This window comes from Pristiophorus japonicus, unplaced genomic scaffold (assembly GCF_044704955.1).
Source record: "Pristiophorus japonicus isolate sPriJap1 unplaced genomic scaffold, sPriJap1.hap1 HAP1_SCAFFOLD_988, whole genome shotgun sequence".
Classification (NCBI taxonomy): Eukaryota; Metazoa; Chordata; class Chondrichthyes; family Pristiophoridae; genus Pristiophorus; species Pristiophorus japonicus.
This window is the reverse complement of record NW_027254917.1, coordinates 56,962-84,444: the sequence shown is the minus strand read 5'-3', so window position 1 is coordinate 84,444 and position 27,483 is coordinate 56,962. Positions and strand designations below refer to the sequence as shown.

Genomic DNA, 27,483 nt, shown 5'->3' with positions numbered 1-27,483 from the left:
ACCTGCACTGTGAAAGACAGGGGAAGGAGCAGGAAAGTGAGGGGAAGGGAAAAGAGAGAGTGGAAGGAGTGAGAGAGAGGGGGAAGGGGAAAGAGAGAGGGGAAGGGGAGAGAGATGGGAAGGCGAGAGAGGGAGGAGACAGGGGAGATAGAAAGGAAGAGGAGAGAGAGGGAAAATGGGGAGAATCTGAAAAGAAAGGGGAAAGTGAGAGAGAGGAGAGAGGGGAGGGAAGATAGGGGAAGGGGAGAGGGCGAGTGAAAAGGCAGAGGAGAGAGTGGGTAGGGGAGAGAGAGGGAAGATATACGAGGAAGGAGAGAGAGGGGAAGGGGTGGGGAGAGAATGAAAGTAGAGAGGGGAAGGGGAGAGAGGGGAAGGAGAGAATGAGACAGGGGAAGGAGAGAGAGGGGACGGGGAAAGAGAAGGTGAAGGAGTGAGACCGAGCGGGGAAGGGGAGAGAGAGGGAGAATCTGAAAAGAAAGGTAGAAGAGAGAGAGAGAGGGGAAGGAGAGAGAGGGAGGGAAGGAGTGAGAGAATGAAAGTAGAGAGGGAAGGGGAGAGAGAAGGAAGGAGAGAAGAGGAAGGGGAAAGAGAGGGTGAAGGATTGAGACTGAGCGAGGAAGGGGAGAGAGGGGGAGAATCTGAAAAGAAAGGGAGAAGAGAGAGAGAGAGGGAAAGGAGAGAGAGGGGAAGGAGTGAGAGAATGAAAGTAGAGAGGGAAGGGGAGAGAGGTGGAAGGAGAGAGAGGGGAAGGGGAAAGAGAGGGAGAATCTGAAAAGAAAGGGAGAAGAGAGAGAGAGAGAGGAGGGAGGGGAGAGAGGGGAAGGGGAGAGGGTGAGAGAGGGGAATGAGTGAGAGATGGGGAAAACGAGATAGCGGGAAAGGGAGAGAGGTGTAAAAAGATGTAGAACGGGTCGTGATGGAGAAGGGAGAGAGAGTGTAAAAGAGACAAGAAGAGAAGAGGGGGAAGGGTGTGAGGGGAGCCTGTTGTTCCAGGGTCAGTCTCGGTGCTGTTTAATGTTTATAATTAAACCCCTTGTTAATTGACGGTGAATTTAAATACTGAGCTCATTTTGAGTAGGCCCCAGTGAGATTTAAACTCACGACTCCTGGTTTACATTACCAGTGATCCAATCCCTGAAACATACAAAAAGAGAAAATAGGTACAGGAGTCGGCCATTCGGCCCTTCGATCCTGCACCCTCATTCAATAAGATCATGGCTGATCATTCACCTCAGTACCCCTTTCCTGCTTTCTCTCCATACGCCTAGATCCCTTTAACCGTAAGGGCCATATCTAACTCCCTCTTGAATATATCCAATGAACTGGCATCAACAACTCTCTGCGGCAGGGAATTCCACAGGTTAACAACTCTCTGAGTGAAGAAGTTTCTCCTCATCTCGGTCCTAAATGGCCTACCCCTTATCGTTAGACTGTGTCCCCTGGTTCTGGACTTCCCCACCATCGGGAACATTTTTCCTGCATCTAACCTGTCCAGTCCCGTCAGAATTTCCTTTGTTTCTATGAGATCCCCTCTCATCCTTCTAAATTCCAGTGAATAAAGGCCCAGTTGATCCAGTCTCTCCTCATATGTCAGTCCAGCCATGCCAGGAATCAGTCTGGTGAACCTTCACTGCACTCCCTCAATTGCAAGAATGTCCTTCCTTAGATTAGGAGACCAAAACTGAACTATGGAGACACCTGCTCTGGGAAAGACAGGGAAAGGAAAAGAGAGTGGAAGGGAAAAGAGAGAGTGGAAGGGGAGAGAGAGAGGGGCAAGGGGAATGAGAGGGAAGGGAAAGGAGTTAGATAGAGGGTGGGGAATGGGAGAGAGAGGGGAAGGGGAGAGAGTGGGGAAGGGGAGAGATCGGGGAAGGGGAGAGAGAGGGGAACGGGAGAGAGTGGGGAAGGGGAGAGAGAGGGGAACGGGAGAGAGAGGGGAAGGGGAGAGAGAGGGGATGGGGTAAAAAGATGTAGAACGGTCGTAATGCGATGGAAAGAGAGAGCGGAAAGAGTGGTTAAGGGAAGAGAGGGGGAAGGAGTGAGAAAGAGTGGGGAAGGGGAGAGAGCAGAAAGGGAATGAGAGAGGGGAAGCAGAGAGACGGGAAGGGGAAGGGGAGAGAGGGGAAGGAGTAAGAGAGAGGGGGAAGGGGAGACAGGGAGGGGAAGGGGAGAGAGGGGGGAAGGGATGGAGAGAGGGAAAGGAGAGAGAGAGAGGAAGGATTGTGAGAGACGGAAGGAGAGAGAGAGGGGGAAGGGGAGAGGGTGAGGCGAGGGAGGGGGAAGGATGAAGAGGCGAATGAGTGGGAGACGGGGAAAGCGAGACAGTGGGAAAGGCAGAGAGGGGTAAAAAGATGTAGCACGGGTCGTGATGGGGAAGGGAGAGAGAGATTTGGAAGGGGAGAGAGTGTAAAAGAGATGAGAAGAGGAGAGGGGCGCCTGTTGTTCCAGTATCGGTCTCCAAAGCGGGAAAGAGTAAAAAGAGACAGAATGTGTCGTGATGGGGAAACCAGGGAGAGAGGGAGAAAGGGAAAGGAGAACAGGAGAGAATTTTGTTCCAGGTCTGGTCTTGGAGCTGTTTAATATTTATAATTAAACACCTTGTTAATTGACGTAAACTTAAATTTAAATACTCAGCTAGTGTTGAATAGGCCCCAGTGAGATTTGAACTCACGACCCCTGGTTTACTAGACCAGTGCTCTAACCCCTGAGCTATGGAGCCACCTGCGCTGGGAAATGCAGGAGAAGGAGCAGGAAAGAGAGAGGAAGGGAAAAGAGAGAGTGGAAGGAGTGAGAGAGAAGGGAAGAGGAAAGAGAGGGGTAGGAGTGAGAGAGAGAGGGGGAAGGGGAGAGAGTGGGTGAAGGTGTGAGAGCGCGGTGAATGGGAGAGAGGGGGAAGGGAGAGAGGGGTTGGGGTTGAGAGAGGGTAACGAGTGTTTAAGAGCGGGAAGGGGAGAGGGGGGAAGGGGATAGATGGGGGAAGGGGAGAGAGGGGGGAAGGGGAGAGAGGGGCAAGAGGAGAGAGGGGAAAGGGAGAGAGAGTGGGGGAGGAGGAGAGAAAGGGGGAGAGTGGGGAGAGAGTAGGGAGGGAGAGAGAAAGAGTTAGAGGGGGGAATGGGTCAGAGGGGAGGGGGAGAGTCTGATGGGAAAGGGGAGAGCAAGAGCGAGGGAAGGAGAGAAACGAAGGAGGGAGAGGGGCGAGAAGAGTGGAGCCAGGGGAGGGGAATGAGAGAGGGGGGGAGAAAATGGGTCGAGGAGAGAGAGGGAATGGGTGAGAGAGAGGAAGATGTGAAAGAGAGGGGAAAGGGAAAGAGAGGGAGGAAAACGGAAGAGAGTGGGGAAGGGGAGAGAGCGGGGAAGGGGAGAGAGAGGGGAACAGGAGAGAGTGGGGAAGGGGAGAGAGAGGGGAACGGGAGAGAGTGGGGAAGGGGAGGGGAAGGGGAGAGAGTGGGGAAGGGGAGAGAGCGGGGAGGGGGAGAGAGTGGGGAAGGGGAGAGAGTGGGGAAGGGGAGAGAGTGGGGAAGGGGAGAGAGAGGGGAACGGGAGAGAGTGGGGAAGGGGAGGGGAAGGGGAGAGAGTGGGGAAGGGGAGAGAGCGGGGAGGGGGAGAGAGAGGGGAATGAGTGATAAAGAGAAACGGGGAAAGCGAGAGAGCGGGAAAGATTAAAAAGAGGTAGAATGTGGAGTGATGGAGAAAGCAGGAAAAGAGGAAAAGGAGAGGTTAACAACTCTCTGAGTGAAGAAGTTTCTCCTCATCTCGGTCCTAAATGGCTTACCCCTTATCCTTACACTGTGTCCCCTGGTTCTGAACTTCCCCAACATTGGGAACATTCTTCCTGCATCTAACCTGTCCTGTCCCATCAGAATTTTATACGTTTCAATGAGACCCCCTCTCATTCTTCTAAACTCCAGTGAATACAGGCCCAGTCGATCCAGTCTCTCCTCATATGTCAGTCCTGCCATCCAGGGAATCAGTCTGGTGAACCTTCGCTGCACTCCCTCAATAGCAAGAATGTCCTTCCTCAGATTAGGAGACCAAAACTGAGCTATGGAGCCACCTGCTCTGGGAAAGACAGGGGAAGGAGCAGGAAAGAGAGGGGAAGGGAAAAGAGAGAGTGGAAGGGGAAAGAGAGGGAGGGGAAGGGATGAGAGAGTGGGTAAAAAGATGAAGAAGGGGTTGCAATGCGATGGAAAGAGAGAGCAGCAGAGAGGGGAAAATGTGATTAAGTGGAGAGAGGGAGAAGGAGTGAAATTGATAGGAGAAGGGGAGAGAGAGAGGCAAACAAGCAAGTGAGAGGTGAGGGGAAAGGGAAAGAGAGGGGCAGGGGGAGAATCTGAAAAGTGGGAAAGAATGACTGGTATTGAAATACTAAACAAATTTTGAATAGACCCCAGTGAGATTTGAACTCACGATCCCTCGTTTAAAAGACCAGTGTTCCAACACCTGAGCTCTGCAGCAACCTGTTTTGGGAAAGACAGGGGAAGGGAAAAGAGAGAGTGGAAGAAGTGAGAGAGAGGGGGAAGGGGAGAGAGTGCGGGATAAGGGGAGAGAGAGCTGGAGGGGAAAGAGAGGTTCAGGGGAGAGAGGGAAGGAGTGAGAAAGAGTGGGTGAGTCGAGAGTGGAAGGGGAGAGAGAGAGGGAAAGTGGAGAAAGGGGAAGGGGAGAGAGGGAGTGAAAGTGAACATCCCTGAACATTCACAGAATCTTACAGCACACAAGGAGGGCCATTCGGCCCATCGTGTCTGTGTCGGCTGTGTGAAAGAGATTATTCCCACTCCGCCCCACCCCCCACCCCTGCCCTCCCCGCTCCACCCCCGCTCTACCCCTCTTCCCTGCTACCCGCCCCCGCCCCCCGCCCTTCCCCCGGGGTTTAGTAGCTCTGAAAGTGGATAAGTCTCCAGGCCTGGATGAAATGTATCCCAGGCTGTTGAGCGAAGCAAAGTAGGAAATAGCAGAAGCTCTGACCATCATTTTCCAATCCTCTCTGGCTTCAAGTGTGGTACCAGAGGACTGGAGGACTGCAAAGGTGGTGCCTTTGTTTAAGAAGGGAGAAAGGGATAGACCGAGTAATGACAGACCAGTCAGCCTAACCTCCGTGGTGGGCAAATTATTGGAAAAACTCCTGAAGGACAGGATAAATCTACATTTAGAAAGACACGGGTTAATCAGGGACAGTCAGCACGGATTTGTTGAGGGAAGTTCCTGTCTGACTAACGATTGAATTTTTCGAGGAGGTAACCAGGAGGGTTGATGAGGGCAGTGTGTATGATGTAGTGTATATGGAGTTTAGCAAAGCTTTCGATAAGGTCCCACATGGCAGACTGGTCACAAAAGTAAAAGCCCCTGGGATCCAGGGCAAAGTGGCAAGTTGGAGCCAAAATTGTCAGAGTCAGGAAGCAAAGGGTAGTGGTTGATGGATGTTTTTGTGACTGGAAGGATGTTTCCAGTGGGGTTCCGCAGGGCTCAGTACTGGGTCCCTTGCTTTTTGTGGTATACATCAATGATCTAGACTTGAATACAGGGGGTATGATTAAGAAGTTTGCAGATGATACAAAAATATGCCGTGTTGTTGATAATGAAGAAGAAAGCTGTGGACTGCAGGAAGATATCGATGAACTGGTCAGGTGGGCAGAACAGTGGCAAATGGAATTTAATCCAGAGAGGTGTGAGGTCATGCATTTGGGGAGGGCTAACAAGGCAAGGGAATACACATTAAATGGTAGGACACTGAGAAGTGTGGAGGAACAGAGGGATCTTGGAGTGCAGGTCCACAGATCTCTGAAGGTAGCAGGCCAGGTGGATAAGGTGATTAAGAAGGCATACGGAATACTTGCCTTTATTAGTCGAGGCATAGAATACAAGAGCAGGGAGGTTATTCTTGAACTGTATACATCACTGGTTAGGCCACAGCTGGAGTACTGCGTGCAGTTCTGGTCACCACATTACAGGAAGGATGTGATTGCACTGGAGAGGGTGCAGAGGAGATTTACCAGGATGTTGCCAGGACTGGAAAACTTTAGCCAGGAGGAAAGATTGGATCGGCTGGGGGTTGTTTTCTTTGGAACAGAGGAGCATGAGCGGAGATTTAAAATTATGAGGGGCCTGGATAGAGTGAATAGGAAGGAGCTATTTCCCCTTAGCAGAGGGGTCAATAACCAGGGGGCACAGATTTAAAGTAATTGTGTTTGAAGAATGAGGAGGGGTCAGTGAAACCCTCAGATTGTGTCTCATCCCTCAGACTCCTGCCTCCGTCTCTTCAATATTCGCTTCTCAACATCGATATATTGGGTCTTTCACGTAGTAAAACATCCCAAGGCAACTCAGTCACACTCTGTCCCAATCTCTCTGCCTCTCTGTCTCTCTGTCTCTCACTCTCACTCTATCACATGTTCTTCCTTTGTGTCTCTCTTACTATCTCTCACTTTCTCTCTGTCTCTCGCGGGGGAAACGGAGAGAGGGAAGGGGAGAGAGCGAAGGGGAGAGAGGGGGAAGGGGTCAGATGGAATTGAAAAGAGAGGGAGAGGGAGGAGGCAGTGGAGTGAGAAGGGAATAGAGAGAAGGGAGGGGAGAGAGAGGGGAACGAGTGAGAGAGGGAAGGGGAGAGAAAGCGGGAAGGAAAGAGGGGAGGAAGGGGAGAAAGAATGGGGAAAGGGGAGAGAGTGTGGAAGGAGTGAGAGAGGGGTGTAGGAGTGAGATATAGAGGGTAACGAGTGTGTAAGAGTGGGAAGGGGAGAGAGAGCGAGGGGGAGGAGAAAGGGAAGGGGAGAGAGTGAGGGGAGAGAGGGGGAAGGGAGATGAGAGGGGGAAGGGAGAAGAGAGGGGGAAGCAGAGTGAGAAACGGGGAAAGCGAGATAGTTGGAAAGGGAGAGAGGGGTAAAAAGACTCATGATGGGGAGGGCAGAGAGAGACGAAAGTGTACGAGGAAGGCCTGTTGTTCCTCAGTCAGTCCCAGAGATATTAAACATTTATAATTAAAAACCTTGTTTATTGACAGCAAACTTGAATATGAAGTTCATTTTGAGTAGGTCCCAGTAAGATTTAAACTCACGACCCCTGGTTTACAAGACCAGTGCTCTAACCCCTGAGCTATGGAGCCACCTATAACACCAGCTCCTGTTTGCATCTTACTATTGTTAACAAGGAGGTGGGGCCCGAATAATCATTCTCGGTGATTCATCCCTGAACATTCACAGAATCTTACAGCACACAAGGAGGGCCATTCGGCCCATCGTGTCGGTGTCGGCTGTGTGAAAGAGATTATTCCCACTCCGCCCCACCCCCCACTCCCCACCCCTGCCCTCCCCGCTCCACCCCCGCTCTACCCCTCCTCCCTGCTACCCGCCCTTCCCCCGAGGTTTAGCAGCTTTGAAAGTGGATAAGTCTCAGGCCCGGATGAAATGTATCCCAGGCTGTTGAGTGAAGCAAAAGAGGAAATAGCAGAGGCTCTGACCATCATTTTCCAATCCTCTCTGGCTTCAAGTGTGGTACCAGAGGACTGGAGGACTGCGAAGGTGGTGCCTTTGTTTAAGAAGGGAGAAAGGGATAGACCGAGTAATGACAGACCAGTCAGCCTAACCTCCGTGGTGGGAAAATTATTGGAAAATTCCTGAAGGACAGGATTAATCTACATTTAGAAAGACACGGGTTAATCAGGGACAGTCAGCACGGATTTGTTGAGGGAAGTTCCTGTCTGACTAACGATTGAATTTTTCGAGGAGGTAACCAGGAGGGTTGATGAGGGCAGTGTGTATGATGTAGTGTATGTGGAGTTTAGCAAAGCTTTCGATAAGGTCCCACATGGGCAGACTGGTCACGAAAGTAAAAGCCCATGGGATCCAGGGCAAAGTGGCAAGTTGGAGCCAAAATTGTCTCAGAGTCAGGAAGCAAAGGGTAATGGTTGACGGGTGTTTTTGTGACCCCGTGAACTTTATCTCGTGCAGCAACCTTTTATGATGGGGAGAGAGAGATTGGAAGGAGGGGGGTGGGGGCCGAGAGAGAAAGAGAGCTGAATGGGAGAGTGAGAGAGAGAAAGGGAGAAGGGTAGAGAGAGAGAAGGGGAGAATCAGAAAGGAAAGGAAAAAATGAGAGAGAGGAGATGGAAAGTGAAAAGGCAGAGGCGGGGAGAAATGGGAGTCACATATTTAAATACAAAACTAATTTTGAGAAGGCCCCAGTGAGATTTAAACCCACGATCGCTGGTTTACAAGACCAGTGCTCTGACCCCTGAGCTATGGAGCCACCTGCTTTGGAAAAGACAGGGGAAGGAGCAGGAAAGAGAGAGGAAGGGAAAAGAGAGAGTGGAAGGAGTGAGAGAGAGGGGAAGTGGAGAGAGAGGGAGAAGGGGAAAGAGAGAGAGGGGAAGGGGAGAGAGGGGAAGGAGTGAGAGAAAGAGAAGTGGAGACTGGGAGAAAAAGAGAGGGGCAGGGGAGAGAGCGAGGGAAGGGGAAAGAGAGCTTAAGGGAAGAGAGGGAGAAGGATTGCGAAAGAGAGGGGAAGGGGAGAGAGCGAAGGGGAGATAGATGGGAAGGAGTGAAAGAGGGGTAAAGGGAGAGAAAGGAGAAGGGGAGAGAGGGGGGAAGGAGTGAGAGAGAGGGGGAAGGGGAGAGAGGGGGGAAGGAGTGAGAGAGAGGAGGAAAGGGAGATAGGGAGAGGAAGGGGAGAGAGAGAGGCGGGGAGAATGTAGAAAGGCGGAGAGAGGGGAAGGAGTAGGAAATAGGAAAGAGGGAAGAGAGAGGGGAAGGGGAAAGAGAGGGAGGGGAAGAAGAGGGAGAAGGGGAGAATCTCTAAGGAAAGGGATAGGAGAGAAAGACAGGAGGGCACCTGCTCTGGGAAAGACAGGGGAAGGATCTGGGGAGAGAGAGAAGGAAAGGAGTGAGAGAGGGAAGGAGAGAGAGAGTGGAAGGGGAGAGAGAGGGAAGGAGAGAGAGAGAGAGGCAGGAGAGAGAGAGAAGGGGAGAAGAGGCAGGGAAGGGAAAGAGAGGGAACGGATGGGGAGAGTGAATGGAAGGAGGGGAAGGAGTGAGAGAAGAGCGAGGGAGAAGGATCGAGAGTGAGGGGGAAGGAAAGAGGGTGTGGTGAGGGAGGGGGAAGGGGAGAGAGGGGAATGAGTGAGAGATGGGGAAAATGAGATAGAGAGAGAGGGAGAAAAAGATGCAGAATGGGGAAGGGAGAGAGAGATTTGGAAGGGAAGAGTCAGTGTAAGAGAAATGAGCCTGTTGATCCAGGATCGGTCACAGAGCTGTTTAATATTTATAATTGAAGAACTTATTAACTAACAGCAAATTTAAATACTGAGCTAATTTTGAACAGGTTCCAGTGAGATTTGAACCCACGACCCCTGGTTTACTAGACCAGTGCTCTAACCCCTGAGCTATGGAGCCACCTGCACTAGAAAAGACAGGGGAAGGAGCAGGAATATGAGGGAAAGGGAAAAGAGAGAGTGGAAGGAGTGAGAGAGAGGGGAAGGGGAAAGAGAGAGGGGAAGGGGAGAAAGATGGGAAGGCGAGAGAGGGAGGAGACAGGGGAGATAGAAAGGAACGGGAGAGAGAGGGAGAATGGGGAGAATCTGAAAAGAAAGGGGAAAGTGAGAGAGAAGAGAGAGGGGAGAGAAGATAGGAGAAGGGGAGAGGGCGAGTGAAAAGACAGAGGAGAGAGTGGGTAGGGGCGAGAGAGGGAGGGGAGAGAGAGGGAAGATATAGGAGGAAGGAGAGAGAGGGGAAGGGGTGGGGAGAGAATGAAAGTGGAGAGGGGAAGGGGAGAGAGGGGAAGGAGAGAATGAGACAGGGGAAGGAGAGAGAGGGGACGGGGAAAGAGAAGGTGAAGGAGTGAGACCGAGCGGGGAAGGGGAGAGAGAGGGAGAATCTGAAAAGAAAGGGAGAAGAGAGAGAGAGAGGGGAAGGAGAGAGAGGGAGGGAAGGAGTGAGAGAATGAAAGTAGAGAGGGAAGGGGAGAGAGGAGGAAGGAGAGAGGAGGAAGGGGAAAGAGAGGGTGAAGGAGTGAGACTGAGCGAGGAAGGGGAGAGAGGGGGAGAATCTGAAAAGAAAGGGAGAAGAGAGAGAGGGGAAGGAGAGAGAGGGGAAGGAGTGAGAGAATGAAAGTAGAGAGGGAAGGGGAGAGAGGAGGAAGGAGAGAGAGGGGAAGGGGAAAGAGAGGGAGAATCTGAAAAGAAAGGGAGAAGAGAGAGAGAGAGAGGAGGGAGGGGAGAGAGGGGAAGGGGAGAGGGTGAGAGAGGGGAATGAGTGAGAGACGGGGAAAACGAGATATCGGGAAAGGGAGAGAGGTGTAAAAAGATGTAGAACGGGTCGTGATGGAGAAGGGAGAGAGAGTGTAAAAGAGACAAGAGGAGAAGAGGGGGAAGGGTGTGAGGGGAGCCAGTTGTTCCAGGGTCAGTCTCTTGTTAATTGACGGTGAATTTAAACACTGAACTCATTTTGAGTAGGCCCCAGTGAGATTTAAACTCACGACTCCTGGTTTACATTACCAGTGCTCCAATCCCTGAAACATACAAAAAGATAAAATAGATGCAGGAGTCGGCCATTCGGCCCTTCGATCCTGCACCCTCATTCAATAAGATCATGGCTGATCATTCACCTCAGTACCCCTTTCCTGCTTTCTCTCCATACGCCGAGATCCCTTTAACCGTAAGGGCCATATCTAACTCCCTCTTGAATATACCCAATGAACTGGCATCAACAACTCTCTGCGGCAGGGAATTCCACAGGTTAACAACTCTCTGAGTGAAGAAGTTTCTCCTCATCTCGGTCCTAAATGGCCTACCCCTTATCGTTAGACTGTGTCCCCTGGTTCTGGACTTCCCCAACATCGGGAACATTTTTCCTGCATCTAACCTGTCCAGTCCCGTCAGAATTTCCTTTGTTTCTATGAGATCCCCTCTCATCCTTCTAAATTCCAGTGAATAAAGGCCCAGTTGATCCAGTCTCTCCTCATATGTCAGTCCAGCCATGCCAGGAATCAGTCTGGTGAACCTTCACTGCACTCCCTCAATTGCAAGATTGTCCTTCCTTAGATTAGGAGACCAAAACTGAGCTTTGGAGACACCTGCTCTGGGAAAGACAGGGAAAGGAAAAGAGAGTGGAAGGGAAAAGAGAGAGTGGAAGGGGAGAGAGAGAGGGGCAAGGGGAATGAGAGGGAAGGGAAAGGAGTTAGAGAGAGGGTGGGGAATGGGAGAGAGAGGGGAAGGGGAGAGAGTGGGGAAGGGGAGAGATCGGGGAAGGGGAGAGAGAGGGGAACGGGAGAGAGTGAGGAAGGGGAGAGAGAGGGGAACGGGAGAGAGAGGGGAAGGGGAGAGAGAGGGGATGGGGTAAAAAGATGTAGAACGGTCGTAATGCGATGGAAAGAGAGAGCGGAAAGAGTGGTTAAGGGAAGAGAGGGGGAAGGAGTGAGAAAGAGTGGGGAAGGGGAGAGAGCAGAAGGGGAATGAGAGAGGGGAAGCAGAGAGACGGGAAGGGGAAGGGGAGAGAGGGGAAGGAGTAAGAGAGAGGGGGAAGGGGAGACAGGGAAGGGAAGGGGGAGAGAGGGGGGAAGGGATGGAGAGAGGGAAAGGAGAGAGAGAGAGGAAGGATTGTGAGAGACGGAAGGAGAGAGAGAGGGGGAAGGGGAGAGGGTGAGGCGAGGGAGGGGGAAGGATGAAGAGGCGAATGAGTGGGAGACGGGGAAAGCGAGACAGTGGGAAAGGCAGAGAGGGGTAAAAAGATGTAGCACGGGTCGTGATGGGGAAGGGAGAGAGAGATTTGGAAGGGAGAGAGAGTGTAAAAGAGATGAGAAGAGGAGAGGGGTGCCTGTTGTTCCAGGATCGGTCTCCAAAGCGGGAAAGAGTAAAAAGAGACAGAATGTGCAGTGATGGGGAAACCAGGGAGAGAGGGAGAAAGGGAAAGGACGGGTAAGGAGAACAGGAGAGACTTTTGTTCCAGGTCTGGTCTTGGAGCTGTTTAATATTTATAATTAAACACCTTGTTAATTGACGTAAACTTAAATTTAAATACTGAGCTAGTTTTGAGAAGGCCCCAGTGAGATTTGAACTCACGACCCCTGGTTTACAAGACCAGTGTTCTAACCCCTGAGCTATGGAGCCACCTGTTCTGGGAAATGCAGGGGAAGGAGCAGGAAAGAGAGAGGAAGGGAAAAGAGAGCGTGGAAGGAGTGAGAGAGAGGGGAAGAGGAGAGAGAGGGGAAGGGGAGAGAGTGGGTGAAGGTGTGAGAGTGCGGTGAATGGGAGAGAGGGGGAAGGGAGAGAGGGGTTGAGGTGAGAGAGAGGGTAACGAGTGTTTAAGAGCGGGAAGGGGAGAGGGGGGGAAGGGGAGAGACGGGGGAAGGGGAGAGAGGGGGGAGGGGAGAGAGGGGGAAGAGGAGAGAGGGGAAGGGACAGAGAGAGTGGGGGAGGAGGAGAGAAAGGGGGAGAGTGGGGAGAGAGTGGGGAGGGAGAGAGAAAGAGTTAGAGGGGGGAATGGGTCAGAGGGGAGGGGGAGAGTCTGATGGGAAAGGGGAGAGCAAGAGCGAGGGAAGGAGAGAAACGGAGGAGGGAGTTGGGCGAGAAGAGTGGAGCCAGGGGAGGGGAAGGAGAGAGGGGGGAGAAAATGAGTCGAGGAGAGATAGGGAATGGGTGAGAGAGAGGAAGATGTGAAAGAGAGGGGAAAGGGAAAGAGAGGGAGGAAAACGGGAGAGAGTGGGGAAGGGGAGAGAGTGGGGAAGGGGAGAGAGAGGGGAAGGGGAGAGAGAGGGGAAGGGGAGAGAGAGGGGAAGGGGAGAGAGAGGGGAACGGGAGAGAGTGGGGAAGGGGAGAGAGTGGGGAAGGGGAGAGATAGGGGAAGGGGAGAGAGAGGGGAAGGGGAGAGAGAGGGGAACGGGTGAGAGAGGTGAAGGGGAGAGAGTGGGGAACGGGAGAGAGAGGGGAACGGGAGAGAGTGGGGAAGGGGAGAGAGAGGGTAAGGGGAGAGAGAGGGTAACAGGAGAGAGAGGGGAAGGGGAGAGAGAGCGGAAGGGAGAGAGAGGGGAAGAGGAGAGAGAGGTGAAGGGGTGGGGAGAGAATGAAAGTAGAGAGGGGAAGGGGAGAGAGGGGAAGGAGAGAATGAGACAGGGGATGGAGAGAGAGGGGACGGGGAAAGAGAAGGTGAAGGAGTGAGACCGAGCGGGGAAGGGGAGAGAGAGGGGAAGGAGAGAGAGGGAGGGAAGGAGTGAGAGAATGAAAGTAGAGAGGGAAGGGGAGAGAGGAGGAAGGACAGAGGAGGAAGCGGAAAGAGAGGGTGAAGGAGTGAGACTGAGCGAGGAAGGGGAGAGAGGGGGAGAATCTGAAAAGAAAGGGAGAAGAGAGAGAGAGGGGAAGGAGAGAGAGGGGAAGAGGAGAGAGAGGGGACAGGGAGAGAGAGGGGAACGGGAGAGAGTGGGGAAGGGGAGAGAGTGGGGAAGGGGAGAGAGAGGGGAACGGGAGAGAGAGGGGAACGGGAGAGAGAGGTGAAGGGGAGAGAGTGGGGAACGGGAGAGAGAGGGGAACGGGAGAGAGTGGGGAAGGGGAGAGAGAGGGGAAGGGGAGAGAGACGGCAAGAGGAGAGAGAGGGGAAGGGGAGAGAGAGGTGAAGGGGAGAGAGAGGGGAAGAGGAGAGAGTGGGGAACGGGAGAGAGAGGGGAACGGGAGAGAGTGGGGAAGGGGAGAGAGAGGGGAAGGGGAGAGAGAGGGGAAGAGGAGAGAGAGGTGAAGGGGAGAGAGAGGGGAAGAGGAGAGAGAGGGGAAGGGGAGAGAGTCGGGAAGGGGAGAGAGAGGGGAAGGGGAGAGAGAGGGGAACGGGAGAGAGTGGGGAAGGGGAGGGGAAGGGGAGAGAGTGGGGAAGGGGAGAGAGCGGGGAAGGGGAGGGGAAGGGGAGAGAGTGGGGAAGGGGAGAGAGCGGGGAGGGGGAGAGAGCGGGGAATGAGTGATAAAGAGAAACAGGGAAAGCGAGAGAGCGGGAAAGATTAAAAAGAGGCAAAATGTGTAGTGATGGGGAAAGCAGGAAGAGAGGGAGAAGGGGAAAAGAGGAAAAGAGAACAGGAGAGCCTTTTGAACGGGTTAGGGGGCAAAGGAGAGAGAGTGTAAGAGATATGGGGAAGGGAGCCTGTTGTTTCAGGGTCAGTCCTGGAGCTGTTTAATATTTATAATTAAAGTCCTTGTTAATTGACGGTGAATTTAAATACTGAGCTAATTTTAAGTAGGCCCCAGTAAGATTTGAACTCAAAACCCCTGGTTTACAAGACCAGTGCTCTAACCCCTGAAACATAGAAACATAGAAAATAGATGCAAGAGTAGGCCATTCGGCCATTCAATATGATCATGGCTGATCATTCCCTCAGTACCCCTTGATCCCTTTAGCCGTAAGGGCCATATCTGACTCCCTTTTGAATATATCCAAAGAACTGGCCTCAACAACTTTCTGTGGTAGAGAATTCCACAGGTTCACAATTCTCTGGGTGAAGAAGTTTCTCCTCATCTCGGTCCTAAATGGCTGAACCCTTATCCTTAGACTGTGTCCCCTCGTTCTGGACTTCCCCAACATCGGGAACATTCTTCCTGCATCTAACCTGTCCTGTCCCGTCAGAATTTCCTTCGTTTCTATGAGATCCCCTCTCATTCTTCTAAACTCCAGTGAATAAATGCCCAGTCGATCCAGTCTCTCCTCATGTGTCAGCCCTGCCATCCCGGGAATCAGTCTGGTGAACCTTCGCTGCACTCCCTCAATAGCAAGAATGTCCTTCCTCAGATTAGGAGACCAAAACTGAGCTATGGAGCCACCTGCTTTGGGAAAGACAGGGGAAGGAGCAGGAAAGAGAGGGGAAGGGAAAAGAGAGAGTGGAAGGAGTGAGAGAGAGGGAAGGGGAGAGAGAGGAAGGGGAAGGGGAGAGAGAGAAGGGAAGGGGAAAGCAAGGGAAGGGAATGGGGTAAAAAGATGTAGAACGTAATGCGATGGAAAGAGAGAGCAGCAGAGAGGGGAAAGAGGGAGAAGGAGTGAGAGAGAGGCAGGCATGTGAGAGAAATGGGAAGTGGGAGTGAGAGAAAGGGAGAAAGGGGCGGGGAGAGAGAGAGGGGAAGGAGTGAAATAGATCGGAGAACGGGAGAGAGAGAGGCAAACATGCAAGTGAGAGGTGGGGGAAAGGGAAAGTGAGAGGGAGGGGTAGGGGGAGAATCTGAAAAGTGGGAAAGAATAGGGAGGAGGGAGAGACTGGTATTTAAAAAGTGGACTAATTTTGAGTAGGCCCCAGTAAGATTTGAACTCACAACCCCTGGTTTACAAGACCAGTGCTCTAGCACCTGAGCTATGGAGCCACCTGCTGTTAAACTGACAGGGGAAGGGAAAAGAGAGAGTGGAAGGAGTGAGAGAGAGGGGGAAGGGGAGAGAGAGGGAGGGGAAGGGGAGAGAGAGAGAGAGAGGTTAAGGGGAGAGAGGGAAGGAGTGAGAAAGAGTGGGTAAGTCAAGAGTGGAAGGGGAGAGAGAGAGAGAAAGTGGAGAAAGGGGAAGGGGAGAGAGAGAGAGGGAAGTGGAGACTGGGAGAAAGAGAGGGGCGGGGAGAGAGAGAGGGAAGGGGAAAGAGAGGTTAAGGGACGAGAGGGGGAAGGAGTGTAAAGGAGAGGGGAAGGGGAGAGAGATGGGAAGGAGTGAGAGAGAGAGGGAAGGGGAGAGAGGGGAAGGAGTGAGAGAGAGGGGGAAGGGGAGACAGGGGGGACGGAGTGAGAGAGAGGGGGATGGGGAGAGAGGGGGACGGAGTGAGAGAGAGAGGGAGGGGGAGACAGGGAGAGGAAGGGGAGAGAGAGAGGCGGGGAGAATGTAGAATGGGGAAGAGAGAGGAAGGAGTAGGAAAGAGGGAAGAGAGAGGGAAAGGGAAAGAGAGGGAGAGGAAGAAGAGAGAGAAGCGGAGAATCTCAAAGGAAAGGGAAAGGAGAGGGACACAGGAGGGCACCTGCTCTGGGAAAGACAGGGGAAGGAGCTGGGGAGAGAGAGGGAGAGTGGAAGGGAGGGAGAGAGGGAAAGGAGTGAGAGAGGGAAGGAGAGAGAGAGAAAGGCAGGAGAGAGAGCGAAGGGGAGACAGAGGCAGGGAAGAGAAAGAGGGAGCGGATGGGGAGAGTGAGTGGAAGGAGAGGAAGGAGTGAGAGAAAAGCGAGGGAGAAAGATAGAGAGTGAGGGGGAAGGAAAGAGGGTGGGGTGAGGGAGGGGGAAGGGGAGAGAGGGGAATGAGTGAGAGACGAGGAAAATGAGATCGAGAGAGAGGGAGAAAAAGATGTAGAATGGGAAAGGGAGAGAGAAATGAGCCTGTTGTTCCAGGGTCAGTCTCAGAACTGTGTAATATTTATAATTAAACACCTTGTTAATTAACAGCAAATTTTGATACTGAGCTAATTAACAGTAGGTCCCAGTGAGATTTGAACCCATGATCCCTGGTTTACTAGACCAGTGCTCCAACCTCTGAGCTATGAAGTCACCTGTTCTAAGTAAGACAGGGGAAGGAGCAGGAAAGAGAGGGGAAGGGAAAAGAGAGAGTGGAAGGAGTGAGAGAGAGGAATGGGAGAGAGAGGGAAGGAGTGAGAGAGAGGGGAAGGAGTGAGAGGGGGGGGGGAAGGGGAAAGAGAGAGGGGAAGGGGAGAGCGAGGGAGGGGAGAGAGATGGGAGAGCGAGAGAGGGAGGAGACAGGGGAGAGAGAAAGGAAGGGGAGAGAGAGGGAGAATGGGGAAAATCTGAAAAGAAAGGGAAAAGTGAGAGAGAGGAGAGAGGGGAGGGAAGATAGGGGAAGGGAAGAGGGAGAGTGAAAAGGCAGAGGGGGCAGGGGAGAGAGTGGGTAGGGGAGAAAGGGGGAGGGAAGAGAGAGGGAAGATAGAGGAGGATGGGGAGAGAGGGGAAGGAGTGAGAGAATGAAAGTAGAGAGGGAAGGGCAGAGAGGAGAAGGAGAGAGAGGAGAAGGGGAGAGAGTGGGTGAAGGAGTGAGACCGAGCGGGGAAGGGGAGAGAGAGGGAGAATCTGAAAAGAAAGGGAGAAGAGAGAGAGACGGGAGGGAGGGGAGAGAGGGGAACGGGAGAGGGTGAGAGAGGGGAATGAGTGAGAGACGGGGAAAGCGAGATAGTGGTAAAAAGATGTAGAACGGGTCATGATGGGGAAGGGAGAGAGAGTGCAAGAGAAGATGAAGAAGGGTGTGAAGGGAGCCTTTTGTTCCAGGGTCAGTCTCGGGGCTGTTTAATATTTATAATTAAACCCCTTGTTAATTGACGGTGAATTTAAATACTGAGCTCATTTTAAATAGGCCCGAGTGAGATTTGAACTCACAACTCCTGGTTTACAAGACCAGTGCTATCACCCCTGAGATATGGAGCCATGTGTGTTGGTAAAGACAGGGGAAGGATCAGGAAAGAGAGGGACGGAACGGACAGAGAGAAAGTTTGGAGGGGGGATGGAGAGAGAGAGAGAGAGGCGAACAAACAAGTGAGAGTGTTGGAGGGGAAAGGGAAAGTGAGAGAGAGGTGCAGGGGTTGAATCTGAAAAGTGGGAAACAATTGGGAGGAGGGACAGACTGGTATTTAAATACTAAACTAACTTTAAGTAGGCCCCAGTGAGATTTAAACTCACTACCCCTGGTTTATTAGACCAGTGCTCTAACCCTTGAGCTATGGAGCCACCTGTGTTTGAAAAGACAGGGGAAGGGAAAGAGAGCGCGGATGGGGAGAGTGAGTGGAAGGAGAGGAAGGAGTGAGAGAAGACCGAGGGAGAAGGATAGAGAGTGAGGGGGGAAGGAAAGAGTGGGGGGGAGGGGGAGGGGGAAGGGGAGAGAGGAGAATGAGTGAGAGACGAGCAAAATGAGATAGAGAGAGAGAGAGAAAAAGATGTAGACTGGGGAAGGGAGAGATAGATTTGGAAGGGGAGAGTGAGTGTCAGAGAAATGAGCCTGTTGTTCCAGGGTTGGTCACAGAGCTGTTTAATATTTATAATTAAACACCTTGTTAACTAACAGCAAATTTAAATACTGAGCTAATTTTAAGTAGGCCCCAGTGAGATTTAAACTCACGACCCCTGGTTTACAAGATCAGTGCTCCAATACCTGAAACATAGAAACATAGAAACATATAAAATAGGTGCAGGAGTAGGCCATTCGGCCCTTCGAGCCTGCACCACCATTCAATAAGATCATGGCTGATCATTCACCTCAGTACCCCTTTCCTGCTTTCTCTCCATACCCCTTGATCCCTTTCGCCACAAGGGCCACATCTAACTCCCTCTTGAATATATCCAATGAACTGGCATCAACAATTCTCTGCGGCAGGGAATTCCACAGGTTCACCACTCTCTGGGTGAAGAAGTTTCTCCTCATCTCGGTCCTAAATGGCTTATCCCTTATCCTTAGACTGTGTCCCCTGGTTCTGGACTTCCCCAACATCAGGAACATTCTTCCTGCATCTAACCTGTCCAGTCCCGTCAGAATTTTATATGTTTTTATGAGATCCCCTCTCATCCTTCTAAACTCCAGTGAATACAGGCCCAGTTGATCCAGTCTCTCCTCATATGTCAGTCCTGCCATACCGGGAATCAGTCTGGTGAACCTTCGCTGCACTCCCACAATAGCAAGAATGTCCTTCCTCAGATTAGGAGACCAAAACTGAGCTATGGAGACACCTGCTTTGGGAAAGACAGGGGAAGTAGCAGGAAAGAGAGGCGGTGGGAACAGACAGAGAGAAAGTTTGGAAGGAGGACAGAGAGAGAGAGAGAGAGAGAGAGGCGAACAAATGAGTGAGAGTGTTGGAGAGGAAAGGGAAAGTGAGAGAGAGGTGCAGGGGTTGAATCTGAAAAGTGGGAAAGGATTGGGAAGAGGGACAGACTGGTATTTAAATACTAAACTAACTTTGAGTAGGTCCCAGTGAGATTTGAACTCACTACCCCTGGTTTATTAGACCAGTGCTCTAACCCTTGAGCTATGGAACCACCTGTGTTTAGAAAGACAGGGGAAGGGAAAGAGAGCGCAGATGGGGAGACTGAGTGGAAGGAGAGGAAGGAGTGAGAGAAGAGCGAGGGAGAAGGATAGAGAGTGAGGGGGAAGGAAAGAGCGGGGGGGAGGGAGGGGGAAGGGGAGAGAGGGGAATGAGTGAGAGACGAGCAAAATGAGATAGAGAGAGAGAGAGAAAAAGATGTAGAATGGGGAAGGGAGAGATAGATTTGGAAGGGGAGAGTGAGTGTAAGAGAAATGAGCCTGTTAATCCAGGGTCGGTCACAGAGCTGTTTAATATTTATAATTAAACACCTTGTTACCTAACAGCAAATTTAAATACTGAGCTAATTTTGAGTAGGCCCCAGTGAGATTTAAACTCACGACCCCTGGTTGACAAGATCAGTGCTCCAATACCTGAAACATCGAAACATAAAAACATAGAAAATAGGTGCAGGAGTAGGCCATTTGGCCCTTCGAGCCTGCACCACCATTCAATAAGATCATGGCTGATCATTCTCTCAGTACCCCTTTCCTGCTTTCTCTCCATACCCCTTGATCCCTTTTGCCATAAGGGCCATATCTAACTCCCTCTTGAATATATCTAACGAACTGGCATCAACAACTCTCTGTGGTAGAGAATTCCACAGGTTAACAACTCTCTGAGTGAAGACGTTTCTCCTCATCTCGGTCCTAAATGGCTTACCCCTTATCCTTAGACTGTGTCCCCTGGTTCTGGACTTCCCCAACATCAGGAACATTCTTCCTGCATCGAACCTGTCCAGTCCCGTCAGAATTTTACATGTTTCTATGAGATCCCCTCTCATCCTTCTAAACTCCAGTGAATACAGGCCCAGTCGATCCAGTCTCTCCTCATATGTCAGTCCTGCCATACCGGGAATCAGTCTGGTGAACCTTCGCTGCACTCCCTCAATAGCAAGAACGTCCTTCCTCAGATTGGGAGACCAAAACTGAGCTCTGGAGACACCTGCTCTGGGAAAGACAGGGGAAGGAGCAGGAAAGAGAAGGGAAGGGAAAAGAGAGAGTGGAACGAGTGAGAGAGAGGGGAGGGGAGAGAGAGGGAAGAGGAAGGAGTGAGAGGGGAAGCGGAAAGAGAGGGAGGGAAATGGGAGAGAGTGGGGAAGGGATGAGAGAGTGGGGTAAAAAGATGTAGAACGGGTCGTAATGTGATGGAAAGAGAGAGCAGCAGAGAGGTGAAAGAATGGTTAAGGGGAGAGAGGCAGGCGTGTGAGAGAAAGGGAAGGGGGAGTGAGGGAAAGGGGAAGGGGAAAGAGAGGAAAGAGAGGGAGGGAACAGAGAGAGAGAAAGTGTGGAATGGGGAGGGAAAGTCGGGAAGGAGTGAAAGAGATAGGAGAAGGGGAGAGAGAGAGGCGAACGAACGAGTGAGAGGTGAGGGGTAAGAGAGAGATGGGGAAGGTGAAAGTGAGAGTGAGGGGCAGGGGGAGAATCTGAAAAGTGTTAAAGAATCGGTAGAAGGGAGAGGGGGAAGAATGAGAGACCTATATTTAAATACTAAACAAATTTTGAGTAGGCCCCAGTGAGATTTGAGCTCACTGCCCCTGGTTTATGAGACCAGTGCTCTAACCCCTGAGATATGGAGCCTCCTGTTTTTGGAAAGACAGGGGAAGGGAAAAGAGAGAGTGGAAGGAGGAAGGAGAGAGAGAGGATGTCAAGAACGGAAGGGGGATGAAGAGATCGTGATGGGGAAGTGAGAGAGAGATTTGGAAGGGGAGCCTGTTGTTCCAGAATCGGTCTCAGAGCTGTAATATTTATAATTCAACCCTTGTTAATTGAAATACTGGGTTAAGTTTAAATAGCTCCATAGTGAGATTTGAACTCACAACCTTTGGTTTAATGGATTATAAAAACCAGCACTCTAACCCCTGAGCTATGGGGCCACCTGCCTTGAGAAAGACAGGGTAAAGAGCAGGAAAGGGAAAAGAAAGAGTGGAAGGAGTGAGAGAGAGGGGGAAGGGGAGACAGTGGGGAAGGAATGAGAGAGAGGGGGAAGGGGACACAGTGGGGAAGGAGTGAAAGAGATGGGGAAGGGGAGTCAGGGAGGAAGTGAGAGAGGAAGGGAAAAGAGAGAGGGGGAGAGGAAAGAGAGGGGAAGAAGGGGAGAGAGAGTGTGGAAGGGAGGGAGAGGGAGGGGAAGGGGAGAGAGAGGGAAGATAGAGGAGGATGGAGAGAGAGCGTAAGGGGTGGGGAGAGAATGAGGGGAGAGAGGGGAAGGAGAGAGAGGAGAAGGGGAGAGAGTGGGTGAAGGAGTGAGACCGAGCGGGGAAGGGGAGAGAGAGGGAGAATCTGAAAAGAAAGGGAGAAGAGAGAGAGAGAGGAGGGAGGGGAGAGAGGGGAACGGGAGAGGGTGAGAGAGGGGAATGAGTGAGAGACAGGGAAAGCGAGATAGTGGGAAAGGGAGAGAGGGATAAAAAGATGTAGAACGGGTCATGATGGGGAAGGGAGAGAGAGTGTAAGAGAAGATGGGAGCTTTTTGTTCCAGGGTCGGTCTCAGGGCTGTTTAATATTTATAATTAAGCCCCCTGTTAATTGACGGTGAATTTAAATACTGAGCTAATTTTAAATAGGCCCCAGTGAGATTTGAACTCACGACTCATGGTTTACAAGACCAGTGCTATAACCCCTGAGATATGGAGCCATGTGTGTTGGTAAAGACAGGGGAAGGAGCAGGAAAGAGAGGGGAAGGGAAAAGAGAGACTGGAAGGAAAAGCGGGGGTGGGAACGGACAGAGAGAAAGTTTGGAAGGGGGGACGGAGAGAGAGAGAGAGGCAAACGAACGAGTGAGAGTGTTGGAGGGGAAAGGGAAAGTGAGAGAGAGGTGCAGGGGGAGAATCTGAAAAGTGGGAAAGGATAGGAAGAATGTACAGTCTGGTATTTAAATACTAAACTAACTTTAAGTAGGCCCCAGTGAGATTTAAACTCACTACCCCTGGTTTATTAGACCAGTGCTCTAACCCTTGAGCACTGTGTTTAGAAAGACAGGAGAAGGGAAAGAGAGCGCGGATGGGGAGAGTGAGTGGAAGGAGAGGAAGGAGTGAGAGAAAAGCGAGGGAGAAGGATAGAGAGTGAGGGGGAAGGAAAGAGTGGGGGGGAGGGGGAAGGGGAGAGAGAGAGAGAGAGGGAGGGGAATGAGAAGTTAAGGGGAGAGAAGGGGAAGGAGTGAGAAAGTCAAGAGTGGAAGGGGGGAGAGAGAGAGAGGGAGATGGGGGACGGGAGAGTGTGAGAGACGCAAATGAGTGAGAGACGGGGAAAGCGAGATAGCAGGAAAGGGAGAGAGGGGTCAAAAAAATGCAGAACAGGTTGTGATGGGGAAGTGAGAGAGAGATTTGGAAGGGGAGCCTGTTGTTCCAGAGCTGTAATATTTATAATTCAACCCTTGTTAATTGAAATACTGAGCTAATTTTAAATAGCTCCTCGTGAGATTTGAACCCACGACCCCTGGTTTACTAGACTGGTGCTCTAACCCCTGAGCTATGGAGCTAGCTGCTCTAAAAATAACAGGGGAAGGAGCAGCAAAGAGAGGGGAAGGGAAAAGAGAGAGTGGAAGGAGTGAGAGAGAGGGGGAAGAGGAGGGAGGCGAAGGGGAGAGAGGGGAAGGAGTGAGAGAGAGGGAAGTGGAGACTGGGAGAAAGAGAGAGGGGCAGGGGAGAGAGCGAGGGAAGGGGAAAGAGAGGTTAAGGGAAGAGAGGGGGAAGGAGTGCGAAAGAGAGGGGAAGGGGAGAGAGCGGAAGGGAAGAGAGATGGGAAGGAGTGAAAGAGGGTAAAAGGGAGAGAAAGGAGAAGGGGAGAGAGGGGGGAAGGAGTGAGAGAGGGGGGAAGGAGTGAGAGAGGGGGAAGGGAGAGAGGGGGGAAGGAGTGGGAGACAGGGAGAGGAAGGGGAGAGAGAGAGGCGGGGAGAATGTAGAAGGGGGGAGAGAGGGGAAGGAGTAGTAAAGAGGGAAGAGAGAGAGAAAAGGAAAGAGAGGGAGGGGAAGAAGAGAGAGAAGGGGAGAATCTCAAAGGAAAGGGAAAGGAGAGACAGACAGGAGGGCACCTGCTCTGGGAAAGACAGGGGAAGGAGCTGGGGAGAGAGAGAGGGTAAGGGAGGGAGAGAGGGAAAAGAGTGAGAGAGGGAAGGAGAGAGAGAGAAGGGGAGACAGATGCAGGGAAGGGAAAGAGAGGGAGTGGATGGGGAGAGTGAGTGGAAGGAGAGGAAGGAGTGAGAGAAGAGCGAGGGAGAAGGATAGAGAGTGAGGGGGAAGGAAAGAGGGTGGGGTGAGGGAGGGGGAAGGGGAGAGAGGGGAATGAGTGAGAGACGGGGAAAATGAGATCGAGAGAGAGGGAGAAAAAGATGTAGAATGGGGAAGGAAGAGATAGATTTGGAAGGGAAGAGTGAGTGTTAGAGAAATGAGCCTGTTGGTCCAGGGTCAGTCACAGAGCTCTTTAACATTTATAATTAAATACCTTGTTAACTAACAGCAAATTTAAATACTGAGCTAATTTTGACTAGGCCCCCGAGAGATTGGAACTCACGGCCCCTGGTTTACTAGACGAGTGCTCTAACCCCTGAGCTATGGAGCCACCTGTAGAAAGGGAAGGGGACAGAGGAGAGAGAGGGGAAGGGGAGAATGAGACAGGGGAAGGAGAGAGAGGGGAAGGAGAGAATGAGACGGGGAAGAGGAAAGAGAGGGTGAAGGAGTGAGACCGAGCGAGGAAGGGAAGAGAGAGGGAGAATCTGAAAAGAAAGGGAGAAGAAAGAGAGAGAGGAGGGAGGGGAGAGAGGGGAAGGGGAGAGGGTGAGAGAGGGGAATGAGGGAGAGACGGGGAAAGCGAGATAGCGGGAAAGTGAGAGAGGGGTTAAAAGATGTGGAACTGGTCGTGATGGGGAAGGGCGAGAGAGATCGAGAAGGGGAGAGAGAGTGTAAGAGAGAAGAGAAGAGGAGAGGGGGAAGAGTGTGAGGGGAGCCTGCTGTTCCAGGGTCGGTCTCGAAAGAGAGAACGGAAAGAGTGGTTAAGGGGAGAGAGGGAGAAGGAGTGAGAGAGAGGCAGGCGTGTGAGAGAAATGGGAAGGGGGAGTGAGAGAAAGGGGAAGGGGAGAGAGAAGTGGGAACGGTACAGAGAAAGTTTGGAAGGGGGGGCAGAGGGGAAGGAGTGAAAGGGAGAGAGAGAGGCGAACAAACAAGTGAGAGGTGAGGGGAAAGGGAAAGTGAGAGAGAGGGGGAGGGGGAGAATCTAAAACGTGGGAAAGAAAGATATTTAAATACTGAGCTAATTTTGAGTAGGCCCCGGTGAGATTTGAACCCATGACCGTTGGTTTTCAAGCCCAGTGCTCTAACCCTGAGCTATGGAGCCACGTGTTCTGGAAAAGACAGGGGAAGGGAAAAGAGAGTGGAAGGAGTGAGAAAGCGGGGGAGAGAGAGGGAGGGGAAGGGGGGAGAGAGAGAGAGAGGGAGGGGCAAGAGAAGTTAAGGGGAGAGAGAGGGAAGGAGTGGGTAATTCGAGAGCGGAAGGGAAGCGAGAGAGGGAAAGTGCGGAGAGTGTGAGAGAGGGTGAGGGGAGAGTGTGAGAGAGGGCAGTGAGTGAGAGACGGGGAAAGCGAGATAGTGGGAAAGGGAGAGAGGAGTAAAAAGATGCAGAACAGGGCGTGATGGGGAAGGGAGCCTGTTGTTCCAGAGTCAGTCTTGGAGCTGTAATATTTATAATTTAACACTTGGCAATTGAAATACCGGGCTAATTTTAAATAGCTCCTCGTAAGATTTGAACTCACAACATTTGGTTAAATGGTTTATTAGACCAGTGCTCTAACCCGTGAGCTATGGAGCTACCTGCTCTGAGAAAGACAGGGGAAGGAGCAGGAAAGAGAGGGGAATGGAAAAGATAGTGTAAGGAGTGAGAGAGAGGGGGAAGGGGAGAGAGAGGGAGGGGAAGGGGAAAGAGAGGGAGGGGAAGGGGAGAGAGGAGCATGCTTGAATAAAAAACGGCTACTTGCTTTGGAGGCAGTTCAGGGAAGGTTCACTCGGTTGATTCCGGGGATGAGGGGTTTGACTTATGAGGAAAGGTTGAGGAGGTTGGGCCTCTACTCATTGGAATTCAGAAGAATGAGAGGTGATCTTATCGAAACGTATCAGATTATGAGGGGGCTCGACAAGGTGGATGCAGAGAGGATGTTTCCACTGATGGGGGAGACTAGAACTAGGGGGCATGATCTTAGAATAAGGGGCCGCCCATTTAAAACTGAGATGAGGAGAAATTTCTTCTCTCAGAGGGTTGTAAATCTGTGTAATTCGCTGCCTCAGAGAGCTGTGGAAGCCGGGACATTGAATAAATTTAAGACAGAAATAGACAGTTTCTTAACCGATCAGGGAAGAAGGGGGCGGGCAGGGAAGTGGAGCTGAGTCCATGATCGGATCAGCCATGACCGCATTAAATGGCGGAGCAGGCTCGAGGGGCCGTATGGCCTACTCCTGTTCCTATTTCTTATGTAAAAGGCAAAGTGTGTGTGATACCAGTGTAATATATAGAGCCCCATCCAGTGAACTACTGGGGCATTGCAGCCAGTGCTGTTTACAACAATAAAGTCAGGTCACTCTGACTGGGTTTCCTGAAGTTACCAGCCATCTCACAAACCTGTGCGTGTTTGTGAGATCGTACGGAAAACAGAACGTTGGCAACATAAGGACCAGCAGGACCAGCGTTCGGTGTCACTGCTCACTGAACCTGTGGAAGGACACTCACCTGAACAGAGAACAGATTTTGTCGGCTTTCTGGTCCTTGTTTGGTGGCGATCAGCTTGTTCCATTTAACCCTGCACCTGTCGACTGGTAGTTGGCCAGTTATACGCCTGGCAGCTTTTTATTGTGACATCATCGGCGCTCCGTCGAACGAGGATGACTTGTTTCCACACCAAAAGGGATGAGTTCACAGATGTTTCAATGAAGGACCCGATGTTCCAGTCCTCAACTCCAGTTGAAGGGTGGAAGATGCCTGTGGGTGGATTGTTTTAACGTGGGGTGACCGTTGTACACCAGCCACCACACGGGCTTGACAGAGCGAGGTCTGGGTCCTGTGGCAAGGGTTAACCAGGACAACTGGAGACCTGCTCTGCTGCACGGACCCAGTGCGCACACATAATGCACAGTGTGGGCTGGGCCCGTGCTGCCCCTGGGCCCTGCGCTCTCATTCACCGTTCCTCCGCCCCGATCTCTCGCCGCTCCTCCGTCCCCGATCTCTCGCTCCTCCGTCCCCGATCTCTCGCTCCTCCGCCCCGATCTCTCGCCGCTCCTCCGTCCCCGATCTCTCGCCGCTCCTCCGTCCCCGATCCCTCGCCGCTCCTCCGTCCCCGATCTCTCGCCGCTCCTCCGTCCCCGATCTCTCGCCGCTCCTCCGTCCCCGATCTCTCGCCGCTCCTCCGTCCCCGATCTCTCGCCGCTCCTCCGCCCCGATCTCTCGCCGCTCCTCCGTCCCGATCTCTCGCCGCTCCTCCGTCCCGATCTCCCGCCGCTCCTCCGTCCCGATCTCTCGCTCCTCCGCCCCCGATCTCTCGCCGTTCCTCCGTCCCCGATCTCTCGCCGCTCCTCCGTCGCGATCTCTCGCCGCTCCTCCGTCCCCGATCTCTCGCCGTTCCTCCGTCCCGATCTCTCGCCGCTCCTCCACCCCGATCTCTCGCCGCTCCTCCGTCCCCGATCTCTCGCCGCTCCTCCGTCCCGATCTCCCGCCGCTCCGACCTCTCGCCGCTCCTCCGTCCCCGATCTCTCGCTGCTCCTCCGTCCCGATCTCTCGCTCCTCCGCCCTGATCTCTCGCCGCTCCTCCGCCCCGATCTCTCGCCTTTCCTCCGCCCCGATCTCTCGCCGTTGCTCCGTCCCCGATCTCTCGCCGCTCCTCCGTCCCCGATCTCTCGCCGCTCCTCCGTCCCCGATCTCTCGCCGCTCCTCCGCCCCGATCTCTCGCCGCTCCTCCGTCCCCGATCTCTCGCCGCTCCTCCGTCCCCGATCTCTCGCCGCTCCTCCGTCCCCGATCTCTCGCCGCTCCTCCGTCCCCGATCTCTCGCCGCTCCTCCGTCCCGATCTCTCGCCGCTCCGGGAAGGGGAGAGGGGAGAGTGAGAGAGTAGGGGCAGGGCAGAGAGAGTGGGGTGGGGAAGGAGAGAAGGAGAGAGAGAGAGAGAGAGGGTGACAATCTGAAAGGAAAGGGAAAAGAGAGAGAGAAAGAAACAGAGGTAAAGAATGATGGACAGTAAATTTAAATATTGAGCTAATTTTGAGTGGGTCCCAGTGAGACTTCAACCAACGACCCGTGGTTTATTAGACAAGTGCTCTAACCCCTGAGCTATGGAGCCACCTGCTTTGGAAACAAGAGAGGAAGGAACAGGAAAGAGAGGGGAAGGGAAAAGAAATAGTGGAAGGAGTGAGAGAGACGGGGTAGGGGAAAGAGAGAGGAGAGGAAGGGGAGAGAGAGGGGAAGGGGTGAAAGACAGGAGGGAGAGAGAGGGGAAGGGGTGAAAGACGGGAAGGAGAGAGAGAGAGACGGG

The 27,483-nt window shown here is 52.4% G+C and overlaps 8 non-coding genes across 8 annotated transcripts; all 8 read right to left on the bottom strand.

Moving 5' to 3' along the window:
- Nucleotides 1–2,646: 2,646 nt before the first annotated feature.
- On the bottom strand, nucleotides 2,647–2,719 carry trnat-agu (transfer RNA threonine (anticodon AGU)). Its single transcript has one exon. It is a non-coding gene; the product is annotated as a tRNA-Thr (tRNA).
- A 4,301-nt stretch (nucleotides 2,720–7,020) lies between these two features.
- On the bottom strand, nucleotides 7,021–7,093 carry trnat-ugu (transfer RNA threonine (anticodon UGU)). The gene has a single exon. It is a non-coding gene; the product is annotated as a tRNA-Thr (tRNA).
- A 1,069-nt stretch (nucleotides 7,094–8,162) lies between these two features.
- trnat-ugu (transfer RNA threonine (anticodon UGU)) lies at nucleotides 8,163–8,235 on the bottom strand. Its single transcript has one exon. It is a non-coding gene; the product is annotated as a tRNA-Thr (tRNA).
- Nucleotides 8,236–9,304: 1,069 nt separating this feature from the next.
- trnat-agu (transfer RNA threonine (anticodon AGU)) lies at nucleotides 9,305–9,377 on the bottom strand. Its single transcript has one exon. It is a non-coding gene; the product is annotated as a tRNA-Thr (tRNA).
- A 2,638-nt stretch (nucleotides 9,378–12,015) lies between these two features.
- Nucleotides 12,016–12,088, bottom strand: trnat-ugu (transfer RNA threonine (anticodon UGU)). Its single transcript has one exon. It is a non-coding gene; the product is annotated as a tRNA-Thr (tRNA).
- A 3,143-nt stretch (nucleotides 12,089–15,231) lies between these two features.
- trnat-ugu (transfer RNA threonine (anticodon UGU)) lies at nucleotides 15,232–15,304 on the bottom strand. The gene has a single exon. It is a non-coding gene; the product is annotated as a tRNA-Thr (tRNA).
- Nucleotides 15,305–17,566: 2,262 nt separating this feature from the next.
- Nucleotides 17,567–17,639, bottom strand: trnai-aau (transfer RNA isoleucine (anticodon AAU)). The gene has a single exon. It is a non-coding gene; the product is annotated as a tRNA-Ile (tRNA).
- A 1,226-nt stretch (nucleotides 17,640–18,865) lies between these two features.
- trnai-aau (transfer RNA isoleucine (anticodon AAU)) lies at nucleotides 18,866–18,938 on the bottom strand. The gene has a single exon. It is a non-coding gene; the product is annotated as a tRNA-Ile (tRNA).
- Between the last annotated feature and the right edge of the window lie 8,545 nt (nucleotides 18,939–27,483).